This window comes from Rhagoletis pomonella, unplaced genomic scaffold (assembly GCF_013731165.1).
Source record: "Rhagoletis pomonella isolate Grant_MI unplaced genomic scaffold, Rhpom_1.0 Rhpom_scaffold_00001, whole genome shotgun sequence".
In the NCBI taxonomy this organism is placed as follows: domain Eukaryota; kingdom Metazoa; phylum Arthropoda; class Insecta; order Diptera; family Tephritidae; genus Rhagoletis; species Rhagoletis pomonella.
In genome coordinates, this window is record NW_023458555.1 from 74,424,929 (window position 1) to 74,449,432 (window position 24,504).

Sequence of the window (24,504 nt, forward strand, 5' to 3'; positions counted from 1 at the left end):
CGAGAACTGGGACTGAAGCATCGTTGATGACAAAGCCAAAAAAACGCTGCTTCCCCTTGGTCTCGCCAACTCGGACTATCCTCCAATCACTTGTGGGCAGTCCTTCGTTGCCCAGTCGGATAAACTCAAGAATCTCCTCTGGCTTTGATGGTTCAGCTGGGACCCAGGCCCAGGCTCGCGGCCTGTTAGGGATTTCATCCCTGTGAACAGCAACTAAGTCTGCCCCGGGCCACAGCTGTCCAACCGTGGAGATCGCTTCCTTGTAAAGCCGGACCGCGCGTTCATCTGCACACGCCACCAGCTTTACCCGCCCCTGATGCCACCCAGCATCACGAACGACTGGTGCAGGGCCGGGATACTTCTGGAGTATCCCCTTATACACCCTGCATAGACCCATCAGTACGGACTTCCAATTGTCCGTGCTGATGTGGCCGTCCGGATGGCCCTTGTCCAACACCGCCAGCGTGAGGTGCTCTTTGGCGGCCTCGTGGTGGACACGGCCATGGACGGATGGACAGAGGGAGAGGAAGTCCTATGCCTTTTGGATCCACTCGCGGTGTCGTCCAGAGATCGTTGTCTCTTTTGGCCTAGGTCCTTCCGTGGGTTCCCCTTAGTGGATGGTATGTCCTTACCGCCCTTCCCGGAGGATCACTTATCGCTGGCGGCGAAGACTTCCATTGCCCACTTGAGGGAGGCCTTTTGCTCCTCCGTCAGCTGGTCGTGTGGAATGACGCCCAGTCTTTTAATAACCTTAGGGGCTGCCCTTCGGTCGCGCTGAGCCCTGACGGAGGGCGGAATTATTTTCGCTGCTTTGGAGCAGCTGGGGCGCCGATCCAGGTCGTTTGCCCCGGTTGTTGTTTTACTCACAGGAGTAGTTCCCGGCTTGTCCGTGGAGGACTTGGGCTCCGTTACTACCCCCTGTGAGTTGGATGTGCCCGGGATGGACGTAGAGAGAGGGGCCGTCCGCAGCTTCCCCACCGGCCTCGACTTTCCCTCGAGGGGTATAGTTTTGCCGGTATCGCTGGAAGTATGCTTTCCCTCTGGGGGCTTAGCATTCCCTCCAGATTCTGCGGAGGGCCGAATCTGTTTGGGCCCTGTCTTCGGCGCCGTCGATGCGGTTCCCGAGATGGTAGGTTTATTGGACTTAACTTCGCCGTGTCCAGCGGCGGCACTACCCGTGCAGGGTTCCGAGGCTTCTTTTGTTTTGTTCATTATCATCTGGTTCTTTGGCCGCCTACTAAGCAGAAGCCTTTCGGCGGCCGGAAAAAGGGAAAGGGGAAAAAACGGTCGACCACGGCAGAGCCCCATGCCGCAGCAAGTCCACCGTTACTCCCGGAGGCGGAGAGGTATCCGGGAGGCGCCGTTAGAATACAGTCGGAAAACCCCCTAACTGCAAACCGTCCAATGGGCACGGTGACGCATGACACCCTGGATTAGGGGGGCGTTTTTTACCTACCGCCAGGTACCCCCTAGAAATGGCCTCAGTATGCCCACCCCCAGCTCCCCCAGTGCGAGCCCATCCGGCCCGTCACCGGACGCGGCAGGAGAGTTTATACCTCGGCCTCAGCTAGGCCCCGCCTGCTTGCACCACTTCGGCAGAAGAGCAAGCCCATCCCGCCGCAGCGGTGCAAGCAGCGATGCCCATTGCCCAGTCGGCACCCGCTTGGAGGGTATATCAAGGAGGATTTTCGCCAACCAGGTCATAGAATTTAATTTTTGCCATTCTGTCTGCCACTTTTGGCACGTAGGTCATCGACTTCCATATTTTTGGCTGTTCTTTGTTGTCCTTGTTATGATTAAGTTGTCCATAGTATTTATGTAGTAGCTAGCATGGTTAGTATTTTGGAAATGATTTCGTTGTTACTTCTGGGAAATATTGGGTCACTTATTGTGAGTACTCGTCTGATAAAGTTGTATGCCGTGTTGAATATCATGTTTTTGGATGTTTTGAAAAATAGTTCATTAGTCATCCGGACGCAGTGGGTTTTTGGTACCAATTTATTTTAATTACATTGTTAGTCCTTGTGAGTTGAGCATCTAAGTACGGTAATCGGTTTTCATGTTCTTCTTCATTCGTGAATTTAATATTTTTGTGATAGCTGTTCAATGCTTCTAGTGTTACGTCCACCTGGTCCTTTTTGATGATGGCAAATATATCGTCAACATATTTGGTTATTAGCCTAGGTTTGGTTGTCAATTTTTTCATACATTCGTCCAGTCCTTCATCATTATATCTGCAATTGTTGGTGAAAGTGGCGATCCCATAGGTAGTCCTTTTTGTTGCGTTTAGACTCAATCCTTATATTTGAAGTAACGAGTGTCCTTTATGCAAAATTTCAGGCTGTTTATGAAAAATTCCTTCTTCCATTTGGTAGATTCTTCTATATCGTCCCATTTATGTTCGATGATCCTGAGAGCGTAGTCCACAGGTACGCTTGGAAACAGAGAAACTACATCGAAGGATATCATTATCTCGTCCTCGTATGTAGGTGTGTCTGATATTTTATTTCTGAAAACTATGGAGTCTTTAACGTTGTATACCGATTTTTCTGTAAGTTTTTTTAGCGTGTTTGCCAGTAATTTGCATAACTTATTGGCAGGTGCGTCTATATTTGAGCAGATAGGTCTTAGTGGTGTATCCTGTTTGTGGATTTTCGGAAGTCCATAAATGCGGGGGGCTCTTGCAGTTGTTGATTTTAATTTGTACTTTTCGCTATTGTTGATGATGTTCTGTGTCGCCATTTTGTCTATGATATCGTTGGATTTTTTTTAGTAGTGTTGCCGTTGGATCCTTCAATGTCCTTTTTTATGTCCTCGTGACATTTCCTTTGTCCGCATCCAAAATTAATATATTTTTATTTTGGTTCAAAAATTGTTGAGGTGGCTCTGTCCTTGTTATGAATTTTTCAGTTTTGTGCCACTGTGCTTTGTTTATTTCATTGTCAAGTATGATTGCCACTCTTGTTCTCGCGATTTCTTGCTCTTCTTTTTCTTTAATTGACTGTATGCAGTCCTCACTGTCAGCTATTATGTTGAATATTGGAAAATCTTGCTGCTTAAATGGTAGTGCGAATTTTGGGCCTAATGAGAGCGCCAATTTTGCATATTCTGGTATTTCGATGTTTGTCTGGTTGGAGAACCAGTTGTTATTGAATATGATGTTAGTGTTATTGTTGTTTTTCTCTTCCACTTTGTCAGATTTCTTTCTCAACCCTTGTTTCGTTTTAGTCTCATACGCTTTACTTCTTATTTCTTCGTTGCTTAACAGCTGATCCATTTCTTCCTCGGTTAGGTATTGCTTAATGTTGTTTTGGTTTATATGGCTTTCCCTTTGGTAGGTTTTCATCATTATGTGTTTCTCTTGTATAGGTAAGTTCATCATAATGCGTTTGGTTCTCTCGATAAAATTTTCTTTGGCACCGACGAATTTTGGCGGGAGAATTTCATCATTATTATTTAAAACTGATGTAATTTGTTTGGTAGAATTTTCAATAAAGTTTGGAGTATAGTTATATTGTCTGCATTTAATTAAAAAAGTTATGCTACTTTTAGTGTTGGTATATTTGTCGATTGTTCTTTGATATTTGTTGATATCTTTGGAGATCCCGTTGTATTTATGCTTTATATGTTGGTATACCATTGTTGTTATTAGTATTTTTTCACGGCCATGCTCTCCGTTGAACAAGAATTTGTGCAAGAATTTATTGAATCGACCTTTAGTTATAGATGTTTTTTCTGGTTTTTTTCGAGCCTGAGGTCAAGTTTTTATTTTTGTTTAACAAGTGTCCGATAATTCGGCTCTCAACGAAAGCCATCTTCAGGGACTCTAAATACAAAAACACTTAGAATACAACAAATTTCAACAAAAAAGCAAATCGACTTACATTAAAAGAAAAAAGAAAAACTTAAAAGCAAAACTAACATAAAGCCCAAACGGCCAAAGAAAATATAAATTACTTTTGCGTAGATGATTTCATCCTATGCTGTCACACAACATGGAAACAGCCTTATAACAATTATATTCAACAATTTTTATTGAGCTCGAGGCCGTTATAATTGATATAAGGCCATAAAATAACAAAAAATAAATAAATATAAATAACTTAAGACGGGAACACCTAAAAGTTAAACATTCTTAAAATAGAATTATTAACAAAAACCAACAAAACCAACAACCACATGATCAAGTGTGACATGCAGCGGAATAGTTGCGCTTGATTGTGTTGGCTTAACAGAAAATGAAAACGTGGGAAAATAGCAACAATAATTCACAAGGCGAACTTGGCACAGTGCGTAGGCAACTGGCTGAGTCAGTGGGATCGTCGGTTCGAATCCTACTGAAAGAAGTCTGATGAGGAAATGTGGTGATTTCCAAAATAGCTATCACTTCTACCATTTTTTCAATAAACAAAAATTGTTGTTGCTTATCCACAATAGTTTTTCATTTAAAAACGGCCTCGAGCTCAATAAAAATGGTTGTATATATTTGTTATAAGGCCATAAAAAAACAAAAAAAAAACAAATAAATATAAATATTTAATCGTTTATATATATAAATATCTTATATAAAATATTTATTTATACATATAAATATATTATTAATTACCAAATATATACAAATAAAGAGGGTTTAATGTATATTTAATAATAAGTAGCCATACCTGCATGTATATTTAATAAATATTGTTTCTATAAATACCAAATATACTGCTAACTACATATTAATATATATTTTAATGAGGTGTTAATGTTAATATATATTATATATACTAGGGCGGGTCAAAAATCAAATTTTTCGCAAATCCCTTGGTAATAGTGAAAATATATTGTATCATGAAGTCAGCAGCAGGCCTGCAAAATATTGGTATTTTATTTTAGTTGTAAGTGCCCGCGCATCGAACGCCAAGTGACCCACAGCACTCTAGTCGAATAAAACCACTTATTGTTAAAAATTCTGGGTTCAGCGAATCCGTTAACGGAAAACATACAGTATAATTTCTCGCAGCCCTTTAGCTTATCGTTAATCTCAAAATTATCTTTTTCCAATCAAATTTTAATTGTCCTCTTGATAACTGCACTGGCCTATAGTCAAAAGATGTAAAGAACAGCATTAATATTGCTGGCGTGCATTTAGGTCGCTGGTTCCAAATATCCTAATCTTTTTTTTAATATTAGCTATAGTTTGCGAATTTTTGCAAATTTAGGAACAATTTCGGTAGCTGTAATAGAAAATCCATTATTTTCCATCATCGTGGAAAAATTTTGTGAAGCAAATGAGTATGGAAACACTTAACAGGCACAACTTCTAGAAACACTAATTAGTTTACTTATGTTCATGCATACAATATAAAAATTGCAAATATAGGAAAATGACCAAAAAATGTGTTCAACATTTATTTTTTTTTAATAATTTGTTTATAATCTGAACGATTTTCATCATATGTGTCACGTAAAGTTAAAAGGGACCTACGGTAAGAAAAAATCGGTTTTCACTTTTTCATCGACTCTTATAGTAAACGGGCCGCCCTTTCCAATGCAATAAACCGCAGCTTTCTATCTGCATTAGTTTTTTCATCGACTATTATAGTAAACGGGCCGCTCTTTCCAATGCAATAAACCGCAGCTTTCTATCTGCATTCGGTTTTTCACAATTCCACTTCAAAGTTAGGTTAGGTTAGGTTAGGTTAAGGTGGCAGACCCGCAAAGGGGACTCACTTAGACATTTGATTGTCCATTGTGATACCACATTTCATAGGAACGGTAACTGCGTAAAAATTACGAGAAGCGCTGGGTGCTCATAATGAAGTTCTTCAAACAGCTGATGTCCACTCCGGAGAGTCCCTCGGGAGTGTCGATGAAATGCGCACCGAGATGCTTAAACCGTAATCTAGCGAATGCCGGGCAGTTGAGTAGGAAGTGCTGGGATGATTCCACCTCGTCTTCCAGGCAACTGCGGCAGTAGGGATCCGTGACGATATTGAGTCGCACCGCGTGGGTTCCCATTGGACAGTGTCCGGTCAGTACACCTGTGAAAATCGAGAGCTGACGCTTAGCCAGCTGCAGCAGTTCCCTTGACCGCCCGCGGTCCACAACCGGCCAGAAGGACCTTGCAACTCTGCAAGTCGGGGTTTTTTCCCAGCGCTCGCTGAGCCGACCATGAGCCCATCTGTCCAAAAGCAGGCCGCAGGTTGCCAACGGAACTCCAATGCCCTCCCTATCCGAGGTGATGGCCTCAAGGGTGCCTTGCCTGGCCAATTCATCAGCCCTGCAATTTCCCGCGATATCACTGTGCCCCGGGACCCAAATCAGCTTGATCTGGAAGTACTCCGAGGCAGTTGAGAGAGAGGTCAGGCATTCCCCAACCAGTTTTGAGCACACCATTAGCGATCCCAGTGCCCTGATTGCCGCCTGGCTATCAGTATATATATTTACCCTCCTTTTTGACAGTACATTGGTGCGTAGCCAATCGGCTGCCTCCTTTATAGCGGCCACCTCTGCCTGAAAGACGCTGCAGAGATCCGGCAGTCTGAAAGTAAGATCTACTGAGAGTTCCTGACAGTAGACACCTCCTCCAACTCTCCCTTCCAGCTTCGATCCGTCCGTAAAGATGCTTATTGGACCTCTTCTCCAGAGACCACCCCTCTTCCATTCATTCCTAGAGGGGATGTGCGTGGAGAAGGATCCTTTAGGGGCCAGCCTCGGGTGACCCCGGTCCATTTCTTTCGGCACGAAGTCGAAGCTTTCGAGAATTGTCGAGTGTCCGTGCGCTGGATTGAAAGAGAACCCAGAGCTTTTGAGCCTAATGGTTGAGCGAACCGCCACTACTTTGCCCGAAATATCGACAGGTGCGACATTGAGTATAGCGTTTAGCGCTAAGGTGGGAGTGGTTCGGAGCGCCCCGCTGATCCCAACGAGGGCTGCCCTTTGCACGCGCTCTAGCTTCCTAACATGAGTGGTCTTTTCCAGTGAACTCCACCAGACGATGACCCCATACAACATTATTGGCTTAATTATGGTTTCATATAGCCAATACATCACTTTTGGGGAGAGGCCCCATCTCTTCCCTATGGCATTCTTGCAGCAGTAGAGGGCCACCGATGCCTTCCTCACTCGTTCCTCAATATTAGGTTTCCATGACAGTTTTCCGTCCAGGATCACGCCCAAGAACTTGACCCTGTCAGAGAGAACAAGTGGAACACCCCCTATTGAGGGAAGCTGGGCATGAGGCTTTTTGTACCTCCTGGTAAAAAGGACGAGCTCCGTCTTTCCAGGATTGACAGCAAGCCCGCAGCTAGCGGACCAATTTGTGACCCTGTTTAGGTACCCTTGCATGAGATCGTACAGAGTGTTCAAGAACTTTCCTCTGACGATGAGTGCCACGTCATCCGCGTAGGCAATAACCCGGCATCCTGTCCTCTCCAATTCCTCCAGGACGTCGTTTATCACGACTATTCAGAGGAAGGGTGAAAGGACGCCTCCCTGCGGGGTGCCTCTGCTTACTTTACGCTGCTCAGAGGCGTTGCCCCATTCCGCTGTGACAGTTCTGTCGTGCAGCAAGTGTGAGATGAGCCTTACTAAGTAGCTCTCGACTCCGAGCTTAGTAAGGGCTCTTATTATCGCCCCAGGAAGGACATTATTGAAAGCCCCCTCGATATCAAGGAAGGTACCGACTACAAAATCTTTGTTTTTAAGAGACTCCTCTATGGTTTTGACGATTGAGTGCAGGGCAGATTCCACGGATCTACCTTTCAGGTAGGCGTGTTGAGAGGGGCTAAAACGCTCTCGAGGAATCCTGTTTCTTATGTGCAGGTTAATCAGTCTCTCAAAAGTCTTCAATAAGAAAGATGAGAGACTGATTGGTCTGAAGTCCCTCGGGGATACATGAGAGTTCTTCCCTGCTTTGGGGATGAACGTGACCCTTACGCACCTCCAAGCCCCCGGGATGTATCCTCTTTGTAGGCAGCTCGCATAGATAGGGGTGAGCCAGCGGCACGAGACCTCCACAGCCTTTTGCAGCTGCGCAGGAATGATGCCATCCGGTCCCGGGGACTTGAAGGGCTTGAAAGAGTCGATTGCCCAGAGCAGTCGGCGCCTCTCCAGTAATTCACCGGAGGAGGAGGTAGAGCATTCGCCCTTTCCAACAGCGATAGGTTCGCGCGGTGCAGGATTTTCTGGGAAATGAGTATCAAGGAGTAGCTTAAGCGATTCCTCTCCACTCATCGCCCAGTTGCCCTCTTCGTCCCTCAGGTATCCCAAGGGTACGGGATTCCTCGCAAGGATTCGCCTAAATCGAGATGATTCATTACAACCTTCTACGGGTTCGCAGAAGTTTCTCCATGACTCGCTCTTGGCCTTTCTTATCTCGGACTTATAGATGCCCAGTCCGACCTTATAGAGTTCCCAGTCGGAGTGTTGTCCACTCTTCCTGGCTTTATTGAACAGGCGTCTACTCGTCGCCCTGAGTTCTGAGAGTTCCACCGTCCACCATTTTGGTCGTACTTTGCCCCCCGGCCTACTCAGCGGGCAAGAGATGGCACTCCTACAAGCTGATGTAAACTTTTCCACCATAACATCAATCGAGCCTTCGGTGCTTAAGCTCTCCTGGGGGGCCTCTGGGAGTAGTTCCCGAAGTTTTTTACTATAGAGGTCCCAGTTTGTTCTCCTAAGGTTCCTAAAGGGGATACTTTTGGGACAATCTTCGTCCAGAAAAAACTGAATATACCTATGGTCCGAAAAGGAGTGATCATTAAGAACCCTCCAGTCGGAAACGCGGGATATTACAGAAGACGAGGCTAGGGTGAGGTCAAGGACCTCTTGCCTTGCCGCGGTGATAAAGGTCGGTTCGTTTCCTCTATTACAGATACATAAGTCTTCACTTAGAATATAATCAAAAAGTGACTCACCTCTTGCATTTATATCTGAGCTTCCCCAGCACGAGTGTCGTGAATTTGCATCCGACCCAATAATTACGTCGGCTTTCCGTCGCCTCGCTTCGGCTATGGCTTCACGCAGCAGTAATGGAGGTGGTTCCACCTCGTCATCATGAGCCATGTAAGCGGATATGATTCAGAGCTTTCCGGCACCGCTATCCAGGCTGACAGTCACAATGTCCTCGTTGCTGAAATTAGGTAGAATTAGTGCTTTGAGTTCGTTTCTGATGAGCATGCAGGATCTTGGTCTACCTGCTTGATTCTGCACCATCAGCTTGAAATTAGGCGTCCTGATCCCGGAGATACCGCTACTGCTTAGCCACGGCTCCTGGATAAGGACTACATCGGCTCCACCTTGCTCAAGGTGGATAAGGAGATTTGCGGACGCCGCCTTAGAATGTTGGAGGTTTATTTGCAGGATCTTCATCCTCCAAAGTCCGCTCCAGCCACGCCAGCTCGACGTCCTCGTTTACTGAGGCTAAGAGCCTCTCTTCCTCCGCCCTGTCGTAGAACCGTCCGATGCTGACGACGGATCCCTCCGTTGAGAGGGCATCCTCAGCACTTTCGGCCCCCGACACGACGGATTCCACCTCCATGCTCATGGGGGCTTCCTCCGCCGCGGGCTCACGTGCTTCCGGCACCTCAGGAGGTTGAGAGCCATCACCTCTGGAATCGGATTGGTAGACCCTAAGGACTACCCTTTCGAATCCATAGGTGATGACTCCCCTGGACTCAGCGAGAGGGCCGAGGGATTCCGCATTGAGTAGAATCAGCGCTTGCCGATGCGACTCCTCGGAATCCTTGGACCCCTCGAATCTGACAACCCTCCAGTTGTGCGTGGGCAGTTGCGGGTTGCAGTAACGGAGGATTTCCTCAATCTCCTCCGGTGCTGAGGGCTCGGGGGGGAGCCAGACACGGGCCCGCGGGCGGGCAGGAAGATCCTTTTCCTCCACGGCTTCCAGCTTGGCGCCCTCCCAAACCTCCCCCACCAGAGACACTGCAGACTTGTATAACGATGCCGACCGCTCGTCGGCGCATACAATTCTTTTGTGGATGCCATGATGCCACCCACCATCCTCACAGCGCGGAGGTGGACCAGGGTTTCCTCTGACCACCCTTAGAAAGACAGAGGAGATGGCCGCTGCCACGCGCCTCCAGTTTTCCCTGGATATGGTGCCATCTTCTCTGCCTCGATCGAGGACCCCCAGGGTAGTTGATCCCGCCTGCTTAGCGATTTCGCTGAACAGAGCAGGCGCAACCCCATTTCTGGGTCTTTTTGCGTGGGAGCCTTCTCCCTCTTGAGACCTTTGTCTCTTAGGACCCGTAGGAGGCGCACTCGCGTCCCCTTTCGTCGGGTTCTTAGCCTTCTCTTCCCGGCCACACAGCACCCCTTTGGCCCACTCGAGCGTTTTCAAATGTTTCTCAGTAAGCTGAGAAGCATCTTGACCGCCATAGCGCTCCAAAATCTTGGTAGCCATGCGCCAGTCGGAGTAAGCCTTTCGGCCCGACGATATTTGCCGTTTAGGCATTCCCGAAGGCTTCTTGTAGGGAGCCTTCGAGGACAGACCCGGAAGACTGGGAGAGGAGCCCGCGCTGGTGCTGGCGATTCCGTCTAGCACCCCCCTTAATCGCTCTCTCAGTCCGGCCCCTTGCCTAGAGACCCCCACGGAGTCCGGTTCCGGCACTCCTGCCCTCCCAGTGGCGACAGCACCTGCCCCCCCAGAAGCGTTTAAGTGCGTCGGCTTCGAGGCGTTCTTACCCCCCGAGCGACCATCCGTTAAGGATCCCCCAGGGATGGAAATTGTAGAACGAGGCGGTTTCGCCTCGCGTACCGAAGGTGGTGCTGTAGCCCCCCCAGATGAGCCGGCTTTGGGGGTCGGCTCCGACTCCCCGCCACCGCTCGAATGCTTATTTTTTGTAATTTTTTTGTTTTTTTTGTTTTCGTTATTTTCATTGTTCTTCATTTCTATTGGGTCCCCACTCAGAGCCGCTATCCAAAACCCGAGCGTGTAGTCGCCTTTAAATGGTCCCATAGCTACCTCTGAACAAGACTATGGCGAGGGTTGACCCATGCCCTTATGGGGTCATGAGTTCAGAGCCGACCAGCGCAAAGACGGGAGTCATCTCAACCGCACCTACACCACCAACTAAACGGCGACAGGAATTGGAACGTACCCTGAGGCCTGCCAGGGTTTTAACGGGACGGGGGCAGTTGCGGCATTAGCCCACCAGCCATTTCTGCTGAGTGTCACCCCAGCATACTCAGGTGGTAGAATACCACAACCACCAGCTCAGGGATCGACAAATCCAAAACGTTTTCAGAATCGTAGTCAGAGGACGAAGCCAGGGTCGTTACCGTTCAGGTTAAGAGGCCGTGGAGGCCGCAGGCCATTTGGCGTTACCCAGGGTGCACCACGCGGAGGCGACCTGCTCTACACCCCCTCAAAGTTAGGTACTTTCACAAAAAAATCAAATCTGACAAACTATTCTGAAATTAATCAAATTCGCTTGAAACTCGTTATTCGAGATTTTCTGGGTCGCTGATTACGAATCCGATGTTAGATTTTCAAAATTCAAAATGGCGGAGTGCACGATTTGTATTTTTGTAAAAATGATGGCAATCGGGAAAATGATCTTAGTGATGTCAGTGATACAAAAATTTCAGTTCAGATGAAAATGTTTATCAAACTCTTTAATCATTTGTGATTTACCTGCTCGGATATAGAGGAAGAAGAAGTGATATCTAATTTTTTTAAAGAAGCTTGTAAAAAAAATGAAATTTTGTAATATCACGAGATCAATTTTTAAAAAAGTCATCCGCCATATTGGATCCGCCATTTTGAATTTTGGAAAACTAACATCGGATTCGGAATCAGCTACCCCGAAAACCCCCGAGTAATGAGTTTCAATCCATTGAAACGATCAGCAGCATCAAAATCAACTTGGTAAACTTCAAATTCGTTTTTCTCGAAATCTTTTTTTCTTAGCGTAGGTCCCTTTTAACTTTACGTGTCGCATATTATTATCATAAATCAGTAACGGTAAGTCTCGCCTTCAATTTGGTAATTATTACGTACCGATCGAGTAACATTTACCATCGAAAATTTAAGTGGATCTCCAGTTTTTTTCTAAAAAAAAAACTCTCTTCAATTGTATAAATAACTTTTAAATAAAAGAACCGTATTACAGAAAAGTGTGTCAGGGAGTGAGTTTTTTCGTTCCAGCTGCCTGCAAAGCAATATCGTCCAATTGGAGAGTCCTGAAAAGGATTTCCCAGGATATGTTAAAGCATTTACCTTCAGTCACTTTTTCACATAATGGAATTAACTAAAATGTTTATATCTAAACACTTATTGCACGTCCGTTACTTTCATATAACGGCAAATTTAGAAACCTCGAAAAATGTGCTTCTTCGGTCACTTATGAAACCATACGCACCAATTCAAAGACTGCATAAATGGAGTTAAAATGGGCGTTTCTCACCCTAATTGTATTATGTTAATGTATCTAAATACGTATATGCTTGAAACTACTATTAACTTATCAAACGGTTCCTAATCTTTGACAATACACCTTTGACTTCGTTCACCACGATCTGGAAAACTGACCAAATCGGCGTGACCAGGTCCATTATATAAACAATCGAAAACATTAAAACGTTTGAAATAAATCTCGTCTCACTTTTTTGTATTTTTCACTTGATGGCTGAAGTAATAAGAATTGAAAATTCATAAGGGAAAATTATAGTTTTTGTAAGTTTTATTTTAATATCTTAAAAACTTGCATACTTATTGAAAAATGATAAATGAACGTGAGGTACAAAATATAATAACCCTTAATTTTGTATATCGTCCTGTTTATAACAATTAACGCATTCCATAGAAATTAAAAGCCCAAGTTGCATTTTCAAATTTCATACACTTTGATTCAATTACGCGGGCTAAAGATAAGTTTTAAATTAACCTTTCGTGGCCAATAACTATTGGCTTAGACCTAAGACATCATAATATTACTATTACAATACGGTCAAATGCCTTTTATTTTCCCCCATACAAAATCGACCCAGCCTAATATATACAGATAAATATAAATATTTAGTTAATATATATATTCATATTATATATAGATCAATATATATATATAAATATTTAATTAATTAATAGGTATCTATAGTCTAATACAAAAACCCTGAGATTCATAGTTCTATAAACATTCTGTTGTATTAATTAGTAGATAAGATAATCTGACGTTCAACATATTTATAGATGTATGTTAAGGCCACCCTTTTATTATCATCTACTAATTAAGCTAACGTATTGATCTTTTAACTCTCGGAAATGGATATATTGGCATTTCTAATTATTTATTATTAATTTAAACTTTATTATAAAAACTAAATTTTTTATACACTCTATAATATTATAATATAATATGTAAAATTATAATTAGGATATTAAAATTAATACTAAATAAAAAAAACATGAGAAATTATCTTTTTTAATTGAAATAAGTTATTTTCTTTCAATGAATTGCCTGACGAAAAGGGTTACCTTGGTAGGGTAGATCATGTAATAATATTACATTCATTATAAATTTATATTTAATAGAATTAAACTATTTCCAAAAGTATCAAAAACTTTTGTGCATCATACACTAAAATATAAAAAGATAAGCTAATTAAGCTACTGGGATTATAACCCATTTTTAAAGGTTATAGTCCTTTTCTTTTTAATTTTTAATAATTCTGCTTAAGCACAGTTTCCATATGCACAATTTCAGGGTGCCGGACATTCACTATAGAACCGGGTCATTATTGCCGCCAGGGAGTGAAGAGGAAAAAATGTATTTCGCTTTGCGAATAACCGTGCTATGAAATGCCGCACAACTGGAGAATTTCAAGAACGGATATAACACTTTCCTAAGGTTATTTAAAGCGGCAAATGACCACCAATCTTAGCAGACAAATTTGCCAATGAAAATCGTAAACGTGAATTGTTGGTAAAAATGGTGGACCAAAAAGTTTCAATAAAATATATAAAAATTTTGGGCGGGACGAAGTTCGCCGGGTCTGCTAGTTTATGCTATAATAGCAATTGGTCTTGGTTTTATTTTATGAGCACATCATATATTTACAGTAGGAATAGATATTGATACACGAGCTTATTTTACTTCAGCAACTACTACTTTTAGTTGACTAGCTTCACTACATGGATCTCAATTAAATTACTCTCCAGCTATATTATGAACTTTAGGATTTGTTTTTCTATTTACAGTTGGATGTTTAACAGGAGTTGTTTTAGCTAATTCATCAGTTGATATTATTCTTCATGATACTTATTATGTAGTTGCACATTTTCATGTTGTATTATCAATAGGAGCTGTATTTGCTATTATAGCGGGATTTGTTCATTGATACCCTTTATTTACAGGATGAATTTTAAACACAAAATAATTAAAAAGTCAATTTTTAATTACATTTATTGATGTAAACTTAACCTTTTTCCCTCAACATTTCTTAGGATTAGCACGTATACATCGACGATATTCATATTATCCAGATGCTTATACTATATGAAATGTGATTTCAAGAATTTAATTTTTCTTATTTATTGTTTGAAAAAGTTTAATTTCACAATGACAAGAAATTTATCCAATACAATTAAAGTCTTCAATTGAGTGATTACAAAATACACCTCCAGCAGAACATAGATATTCTGAATTGCCTATTTTAACATGAGATGAGTGCAATGGATTTAAGCTTCATATATAAAGTATTTTACTTTTATTAGAATATTTATAAATAAATGACAACATGAGCTGCTCTTGCCCTTCAAGATAGTGCCTCCCCTCTTATAGATCAACTTACATTCTTTCATGATCATACACTTATAATTTTAGCAATAATTAATACTTTGGTTGGTTATCTAATACTTATATTATTTTATAATAATTATACAAACCGAAATTTATTACATAGTCAAACTTTTGAAATAATTTGAACAATTCTAACAGCTATTGTACTTTTATTTATTGCATTTCCTTCTTTACGATTATTATATTTATTAGATGGAATTAACGAACCTTCAGTAACTTTAAAAACTATGGGACATTAATGATATTGGAGTTACGAATACTCAGATTTTATAAATGTAGAATTTGATTCTTATATAATTCCAACAAATGAATTAACTAAAGATGGATTTCGATTATTAGACGTAGATAATCGAGTAATTTTACTTATAAATTCTCAAATTCGAACCTTAGTAACTGCAGCAGATGTAATTCACTCTTGAACAGTCCCCACTTTAGGTGTAAAAGTTGCTGGAACTCCTGGTCGTTTAAACCAAACTAATTTTTTAATAAATCGACCAGGTTTATTTTAGGGACAATGTTTTGAAATTGGAAGTGCCAATCACCGTTTTATACGAATCGTAATTGAAAGTATTCCTATTAATCACTTTATTAAATGAATTACAAATAGAGTAAATTCATCATTAGAAGACTGAAAGCAAGTAAACCACTTAATAGTAATCACTTAATAGTAAATTAGCACTTACTTCTAATGAAAAAAAAATAGTTAAAGTTATAACATTAGTATGTCAAACTAAAATTATTAAAATATTTAAAAAAATTTAATTCCACAAATAGCCCCTATTGATTGATTAAGCTTATTCATTATTTTTTCAATTACTTTTATTTTATTTGGAGTAATAAATTATTATTCAATAATTTCTAATTGTGAAATCAGATTTCACAAAAATCAACTAAATCATTAAATTGAAAATGATAACTAATTTATTTTCAGTATTTGACCCTTCATCAAGAATTTTCAATTTAACATTAAATTGAATAAGAACATTTTTGGGATTATTAATAATTCCATCAGCATATTGACTTATATCTTCACGTTATCATGTATTCTGAAATTCAATTTCATTATTTTCATTAATTTTATTTAATTATTTTATATGATTATTTCCTTATATTTTTACAATAACAAGTCATTTAACATTGACCTTAACTTTAGCATTACCTTTATGATTATGTTTTATAATTTATGGATGAATTAATAATACTCAACATATACTTGCCCATTTAGTTCCACAAGGAACTCCTGCTATTTTAATACCTTTTATAGTTTGTATTGAAACAACTAGTAATGTAATTAGTCCAGGAACTTTAACAGTTCGATTACCAGCTAATATAATTGCTGGTCATTTATTATTAACATTACTAGGAAATACAGGCCCTTCGCTTTCATATATGATTGTATCTTTACTTTTAATTGGTCAAATTGCTTTATTAATTCTTGAATCAGCAGTTGCAAATATTCAATCTTATCTATTTGATGTATTAATAACACTATATTCTAGAGAAGTTAATTAATGTCAACACACGCTAATCACCCCTTTTACTTAGTAGATTATAGACCATGACCTTTAACAGGAGTATCGGTGCTATAACTTCAGTTTCAGGCTTAGTAAAATGATTTCATCAATATGACATTTCATTATTTGTATAGGAAATATCATTACTATCTGAACTGTTTATCAATGATGACGAGATGTAACACGTGAAGGTACATTTCAAGGATTATGTTCTCTCTGTTACTTTAGGCCTTCGATGAGGAATAATTTTTTTATCTTATCTGTAGTGCGATTCCCATTTTTCTTAACGACCGATATTCGTTATTGATAATGAACGACGTTTGTAGCTTGCAGTAGCGAATAGGCTATTCTCAAAAACACACTTAACGACAGAATTCGTTCGACATGTCGATAAAGAAGTTTACAACGATTGTCGTTAATTACAAAGCCAAATATGGCAATATTGACGTTTGACACTCAATATTTAAAAGAAACTTGTTATTGTTGCGCGTATTATTGTGTCGGGATTGTTGTTTGTGAATACAATATGAAAAAAAGAAGAGCAGGAGCTACTACGGAGCAGTACCATAGGATGCTGGACTGCTTATTTGGCAATAACGGCCTCGTGCAAGGCGAATTTAATAAGGGGGTATAAGCCGTATATAAGTAAAAAATAACAAATTATACGCACAATTACAGTATGAATTACAACAAACACATCATTTTGACATTATGCTTTCCACGTCTAAAAATTCAGCTTTGGCTCCAGTTTTCGACGTAAGGGTACTTGAAAATTTCCTTAAATTTAAAGTTTTTTTATAAATAACTCCAACAAAGTCCGTTAAAGTCATTTTACCAAACTTTTTCACGTGACTATTTTTTAATATAACTTCGTTATAAAAAATAGTCATGTTAAACATTTTATTGAAACAACACTAAAACTGATTTATTTACAAACAAGTTAAAATTGAAGCAAATGTTCAAGTATCGTTATCTCGAAAACTGGAGCCAATCTGACAAAATTTAGAATGCCCCAATTAAGTGAGATCAACTTTCAAAACCTTTGCCAATGTTTTCAACTTGCACAGTGTAATAAATAAAAGGAACAATAATAAAAAGCACATCTATATGTGATAAATTTTTGTTTATTAGTTATTTTTTATTATAATAGTTTGCTTACCTATGAATTTGGCCTAATTTTTCACAATAAAAACTTGAAACAATTTTATCGGTAGGCTTTTCAACGACAAAATATTCGTAGCTAGGTTATCGACAAATTTCGTTAGACAACTGTCAAATCTACCGACAATATTCGCTAAAAGCGTGCTTGAGAATTGCAGTTAACGAAACTTGTTGGAATCGTTAGCTAACGATACGAATATTGTCGTTAAGAAAAATGGGAATCGCACTACTGAAGTATTATTTTTTCATCTTTTTTTGAGCTTTTTTCCACAGAAGATTTTCACCTGCTATTGAATTAGGAGCATCATGACCACCTATAGGAATTAAACCGTTTAACCCATTTCAAATTCCTAATTCCTTCACTAAATACAACAATTCTTTTAGCTTCAGGAGTAACAGTTACATGAGCACATCACAGTTTAAAGGAAGGAAATCATTCACAAGCTACAGAAGGGTTATTTTTTACAGTACTATTAGGTATTTACTTTACTTTTTTACAAGCATATGAATACAAGTGCTGATTCAGTTTATGGGTCTACTTTTTTTATAGCAACAGGCTTCCACGAAATTCGTGTATTAATTGGAACTACCTTTTTATTTGTATGTTTAATTCGACATTTAAATAACCATTTCTCAAAAATTCATCATATTGGATTTGAAGCAGCTGCATGATATTGACATTTTGTCGATATTGTTTGATTATTCCTTTATATTTCAATTTATGTTCATTAATTAATTATTTATATGGTATATAAGTATATTTGACTTCCAATCATAAGGTCTACTAAATAAGTAATATAAATAATTTTTCCGAATGCTATTATAAAATCAATTTTAATTATTATTTCTAGAGTAGTAATAATATTAGCATCAATTCTATCAAAAAAACCATTAACAGATCGAGAAAAATTTTCACCTTTTGAATGTGAATTTGAACTAAAATCTTCATCACGCCTTGCTTTTTCTTTACGACTTTTGTAATCACATTTATTTTTTTAATCTTTGATGTAGAATTTCTTTAATTTTACCAATAATTTTAATTATCAAAATTTCAAATATCTTTATTTGAACAGCCACTTCAATTTCTTTTATTATTATCTTAATTATTGTGTTATATCATGAATGAAATCAAGGAATATTAAATTGATCAAATTAGGGTTGTAGTCAGGGTTCGGAAATATTCACTTACCTTCGTACGCGAACGCGAAGGTGAACGTATCAAATATTCTGCGTTGATTCTCCTTCGCGAACGAGAAGCATAAGACCAGCAGCGTTGCCGCTTTGGTAATTTTTAACCAAAATTGGTAATTTTTTCTTTATTTAACAAATTTGGTAATTTATTTTTCAATTTGGAAACATTTCCGATTCGATCCTACATGTCACATAGGTCAATAAAGGTTCTGATTCCACATAAGAAAGTGGCCCGTAAGCGTTTCATTTTATATAAATACCAGGTAATCCTGAAAGGCGAAAAGTTGTTCCAGCGTTCCTTGGTTAATAGACTGGTGTGATCTATAACAAACTGCTTGAAAGTGGCTATTGCTATATCTACCGTTAGTTTGTCAGCTTTGCAATTACCACCAATTTTCCATTGTACCCGGCATCCATACATATGAGTTGAATTCTATGTAAATATGTATGTTATCGTTCAAAAAGCTACGGCATTCAGTGGGGGACTTCACTTTGTTTATGTGTGAGTCGAAAGCTTTCAGGACTGCCTACAAGCGTTGCATTTTTGAGATATTTTCGGCTACTTGTTGACATACAGTGGTCGAAAAAATTATAGCCGTACCATATTTTGACAAGTTTTAACATATTATTTTTTATACCCGAGCGCACTTGTGCACAAGGGTATATTAATTTTGTTCACATAACGGTTGTTTGTAACAGCCAAAACGAATCGAGATAGATATAGACAAATGTATACATAAATGTTCAGAATTAATAGAGAAATCGATTAAGCCATGTCTGTCTGTCCGTCCGTCTGTCTGTCCGTCCGTGTACACGATAACTCGAGCAAAAATTGAGATATCTCAACGAAATTTGGTATGTGGGTTTCTGTTAATCCAAGGTAGGTTGGTATTGAAAATGGGCGAAATCGGACTGTAACCACGCCCACTTCCAATATAACGGTAATTTCCAGAAATACGAAAACTGCGATATTTTAGTAACTACTGAAGATTATTCACTCAAAATTGATATTTACAATAATTTTCAGACAAAAAATAAGAATATTACAAATTTTTGGAAAATGGGCGTAGCCACGCCTACTTATGGTTACATGTGTATATCTTGGTAACCGCTGCACCGATTTCATCCACACTTGGCACAGTTGTTGGTCTTGGTACAGCATACTAAATGGCCGAAAATTTAAAAAATCGGACAATAACCACGCCCACATCCCATATAACGGTAATTTTCGGAAATACGAAAACTGCGATATTTTAGTAACTACTTAAGATTATTCACTCAAAATTGATATTTACAACAATTTTTAGGCAAAAAATAAGAATATTAAAAATTTTTGGAAAATGGGAGTAGCCACGACCACTTATGATTGCATGTGTATATCTTGGCAGCCGGTGCACCGATTTCATCCAAACTTGGCACAGTGGTTGGCCTTGGTATATCATACCAAGTGGCCGAAAATTTTTAAAATCGGACAATAACCACGCCCACAGTCCACAGGGTAATTTAGAGAAATACAAAATCTTCGATAAATCAGTAAATATTAAAGCTAATTTATTCAAAATTGATGTTTGCAACAATTCTTTACCAAGAAATACGTTTATGGTAAAATTTTGGAAAATGGGCGTGGCACCGCCCACTTATGATCACATATATGTATATCGGTAACTGTTCTACCAATTTGTACCAAACTCTCTACGGTTACTGTGCTTGCTACATAAATGAAAAACGTTGAAAATTATTGAAATCGGACTAAAATTACGGCCGCTTTTCATATAACGGTAAATTTCAGAAATGCTTAAAACTGCAATATTTCGAAATTTAAGGACGCTAATTTTCTCAAAATTGATACACCTCGGCTTACCATCTTGCAGTAGGTTTCGGAAAGGTGAAAAAACATATATTTAATAGTTGCGCCGGGTATTTAATGTTCGGCTCCACCCGAACTTAGACTTTCTTACTTGTTTTATGTTAATTTTGGTTATTTTTTTTAATATAGTTCTTTCTTTAGCAGAATCCGTGTAAATCCAAGTTTCAAACGTTTTTCAATATTAAAAACAGAAAAATTCAACACTTTTGTTAAAAATCTCGAGGTTTTTTAATTAGATTTTAGAAAGATTCTGGGAAAAAAATTTGTTTGCCCATTGAGTTCGAGTAGATTATTTTTTTAGAATAGCTTCATAAAAAGTCCAGTGATGCCAAGTCGGATGATCTCAGTGGTTAAATGACATCCCTTCTACGGGAAATTATGGGCCTGAGAATCATCTGTTTCAATGAACCGTATTCATAACACTGAATGATCAGATACCGTCAGTCGTTTTGTGGCTTGAGTTTTGCAAATGCAAAATATGCAATTAGCCATAATACCATGTTCTTAAAACGACGCGCACTCGACGAATTTGTTTCTTCGGCCATAGGCTTGAAATTCTTACCAAGCGTTTCTGGTGTTGTGCCTTTCAGCGTTAACGCAGTTATAAAAATTTTAGGTGAATGGAGCGCTGATTGATTGAAAAGCTTGGTGTTTTCGGATGTACATATGTATGTACATACAAATGTATGTTTGTACAGTTCTGCACATAAAATAAGTTTGGTAATTTTTTGTTGAATTTGGTAACTTTTTCTGGTCATCTTGGTAAAAAATAAAAAAATCTTATGACAACACTGAAAACCAGTCCAGATCATGATTGCCACTCGCCAACATTTTTTTCTACCAAAATCTCTTAAGAAAAGTTACCAAATCTTCACTTCTTCAGTGAGAAAAAAATATGCTGAATAACACTGCTATATTTCATAACAAATATGAATATACTTACAGCCCGGAACTGTGCACTTAATAAATTCAATATTTGTATAATTTGTCAATTTTTGATTATTTATCAAGAACTCCCAGTTTTAGCACAGAAGTTTAAATCTATTTTCTTGATAAATTATCAAGATTGAAAATGCTATTGACAATTATAATAATTTTTTTTATTAGAAAATATTTTTCTATCAATTAATTACTGCATGTGCCAGGGTAGAAGTATGATGTAATGTGGAAAATTGGCACACAAAAAAAATGGCGGGTGCTTTTAACCGTTCGTTTGACTCGTGCGAAATTTCGAGTAAATTGCAAAAATTGCTATTTTTTGCAATTTTTTCGGTTTTTTATCATTTACTGTACGTCGAAATACATGTCCGTAGATGGTTCTGGTAAAAAACACACGACACTTTTTTTCAAATCGATTTATGGACCTTACCAAAAGTTGCCAGATGGCCAGCATTTAAATATGAGAGGGTAGAATTCAAAATTTATCGAAAAAATTCGAAAGTTGTTTTAAAAGTGCAGCCCCTGGTGCTGCCACTGTAATTCAAATATTTCCAGTATTCGAATATGAAGGGTTTTTATAATTATGCATATTCAAAATATAATTGATTTCTTTCTAGTAATGCAAATAGATGTTTAGTTGCAAAAGTTACCAAAATGAAATAAAAGTTACCAAGTTACCAAACCGTTTAAAAGTTACCAATTTTGGTAGAAAGTTACGAATTATGGCAACCATGGTCCAGATAGTTCGCGTTCACGAATGTTAGGTAGAAAAAATTTCCGCTGTTGTTCGTACGCGTATGTATTCGTTCATATATGTAGCTATAAGTGGCAGAGATGCCTTCGCGAAGGTTCACTGCTGACGTTCTTAATCATAAGTGAATGTAAATGCTGCGACAAATATTCGCGGAAAGTTGGTGTGGCTGGAGATACTATTCTGTGCGAAGGCAATTTTGTTAATTGCATAAAATTTGCCCCGTTCATTCGATTTTCAAAAGTGAGGGGTCAAATGAAAGGGCTTGGCCTCTGGACGCGCAGTAAGGATCTATTTTTTTAATAGAGTTGCCACCTGCGTCTAAAATTATGATATTTACACCGTTCTCCCGATTTTCAAAAATGAGGTGTCAAATGAAAGGGCTTGGGCTCTGGACGTGCAGTGAGGATATACTTTTTTGATAGGGTTGCCGCTACGGTAGCCAGACGTACTGCTTTTGGGAGTAAACGTACTCCTTTTTATTGCAATGTACTCACTTGTACACCCAAAAAAAAAAATATCTGGAAATGTACTCCTTTCCCAGTTTTGTACATCTTTTGTAATCCTTTTTCGAGCTACTAATATTTTATCATATACGGGGTGTAAATAAAGAACTGTTGCACAGGTTTTTTTTAATTAAAGTGGTCTTTATAGATTTTGCGAAAAAACTAGTTTATTGTTAATTATCCACAAATTTTACTTAAAATATTGATTCGTTTTTAAATTTTAACCTTCATTTGAGTTTACCAGCGGTAAACACTTTGCGAGAAAAGCGCAAGCTGCACGCTGGTCTTCGTCGGTTACTTTATTGCATATCTTCTGTAACCATAGGCTAATTTCGCCCATTTGGCTCCGTTATACTCTGTCTTTTGTCCAACATAAGGCCTCATACTCAGCAATCGAAAAGACTCGGAACTGGTAACTAGGAGGCCCTTCATTCGACCAACCCTATACAGTGTTTTTTTTTATAAATAAAAAGTCAAAGAAAAAATACACCTGAAAAAAATATGTACTTATCTTGCAAATAATAAAATAAAAGTAAAATATTTACTACTACTTAGTAAGCAAAGTTAAGTGTGATAGGGAAAAGGTGTAGTGGGCTGTTTTTGCTTACGCGTAAAAGGACATTTATCTCTAAATGTACATTTATCTATACAAAATTCGTCACCTAAATGCAATTAAATGCAACTCAAGTTTTGCATTAAGAATCTAAATTCTAAAAGCAACCCTGTAATCTTCCAAAATTTCCACGATTCGAACATGGTTTAATGATAAAAAGTGGCCACATTGCTTTTTCGCGTATACAGTGGCTAGCTGCGTTTCAGTGATCGACGATCGAGATTTCATTTATTATTTTCCATTACTTTCCATGGATAAAGAAGTTACGCAAATTCAACATCGATGTGATGCTGATAGAAATCTGGATCAATTTGTTATCAACCCTGATTGTTTTTTTTTTTGCCTAATTAAGTAAGGAAATTTTAATTAACAGCACCGACAAGTGAATATATACACAAACAAATGTTCGGTGAGGGTTAAAACAATTCAGGTTTTATCTTTTCCTTTTCAGTTGGGTTTTTTGAACATTATCTTCTGCGTGAGAATTGATCGTAATAGATATGGATCTGAATAAGCGACTAGAACACGGCTGTTTGTTAAAAGCATAAGATTTCGAACTCGCGCAAATGTACATTTGCTAAATGCGATAGCATGAACGCTCTTCGAAAACATATGTTCGAAAGTGCTAAATGTTGCATTTTAAATGCAGCAAAAACGCTGAATATTACGGTAGACTCATGCATTTTCCTCTTTAAACCCTGCAAAAATCGTTGGACCATGTAGTCTATTTGTGGTATATTGGAGTACTTACAAAAGTGTTCCTCTGTCATGCTGTAGCGGACCAACTCGTGTCTCTGCGCCAGCTTATTGTTTGTTATCTGATCACTGCTCGTGTTTTAACGAAATGTGATTGAAGTTGAGCATTTGAAAGCACATTTGCATGTCTGGCTGTAGCTGAACGTGTAGAGATGCTCGCTGTTAGTTCTTAGCTCCCAGCATGTTCGGGTTCGAATGCCGTCAGAGGCAACATGTAATTTTTAATTTTTGTCTTGGTTTTTATTAATTTCGAAAAAGCATTTGAGAAGTGAAGAACAAAAGCGTGTACAAACGAAAAAATATAACAACAATGCCATTGTTAATATGTTGGAGTAGTTTTGTGCTACTCTGATGTAATGCAGGGATGGAGTATATGGTCCTGCCCTAGGACATCGCAATGTT

At 38.9% G+C, this 24,504-nt stretch overlaps 1 pseudogene; it reads left to right on the forward strand.

Moving 5' to 3' along the window:
• The first annotated feature begins 3,029 nt into the window (after positions 1 to 3,029).
• On the forward strand, positions 3,030 to 15,181 carry LOC118733199 (annotated as a pseudogene).
• The last annotated feature ends 9,323 nt before the right edge of the window (positions 15,182 to 24,504 follow it).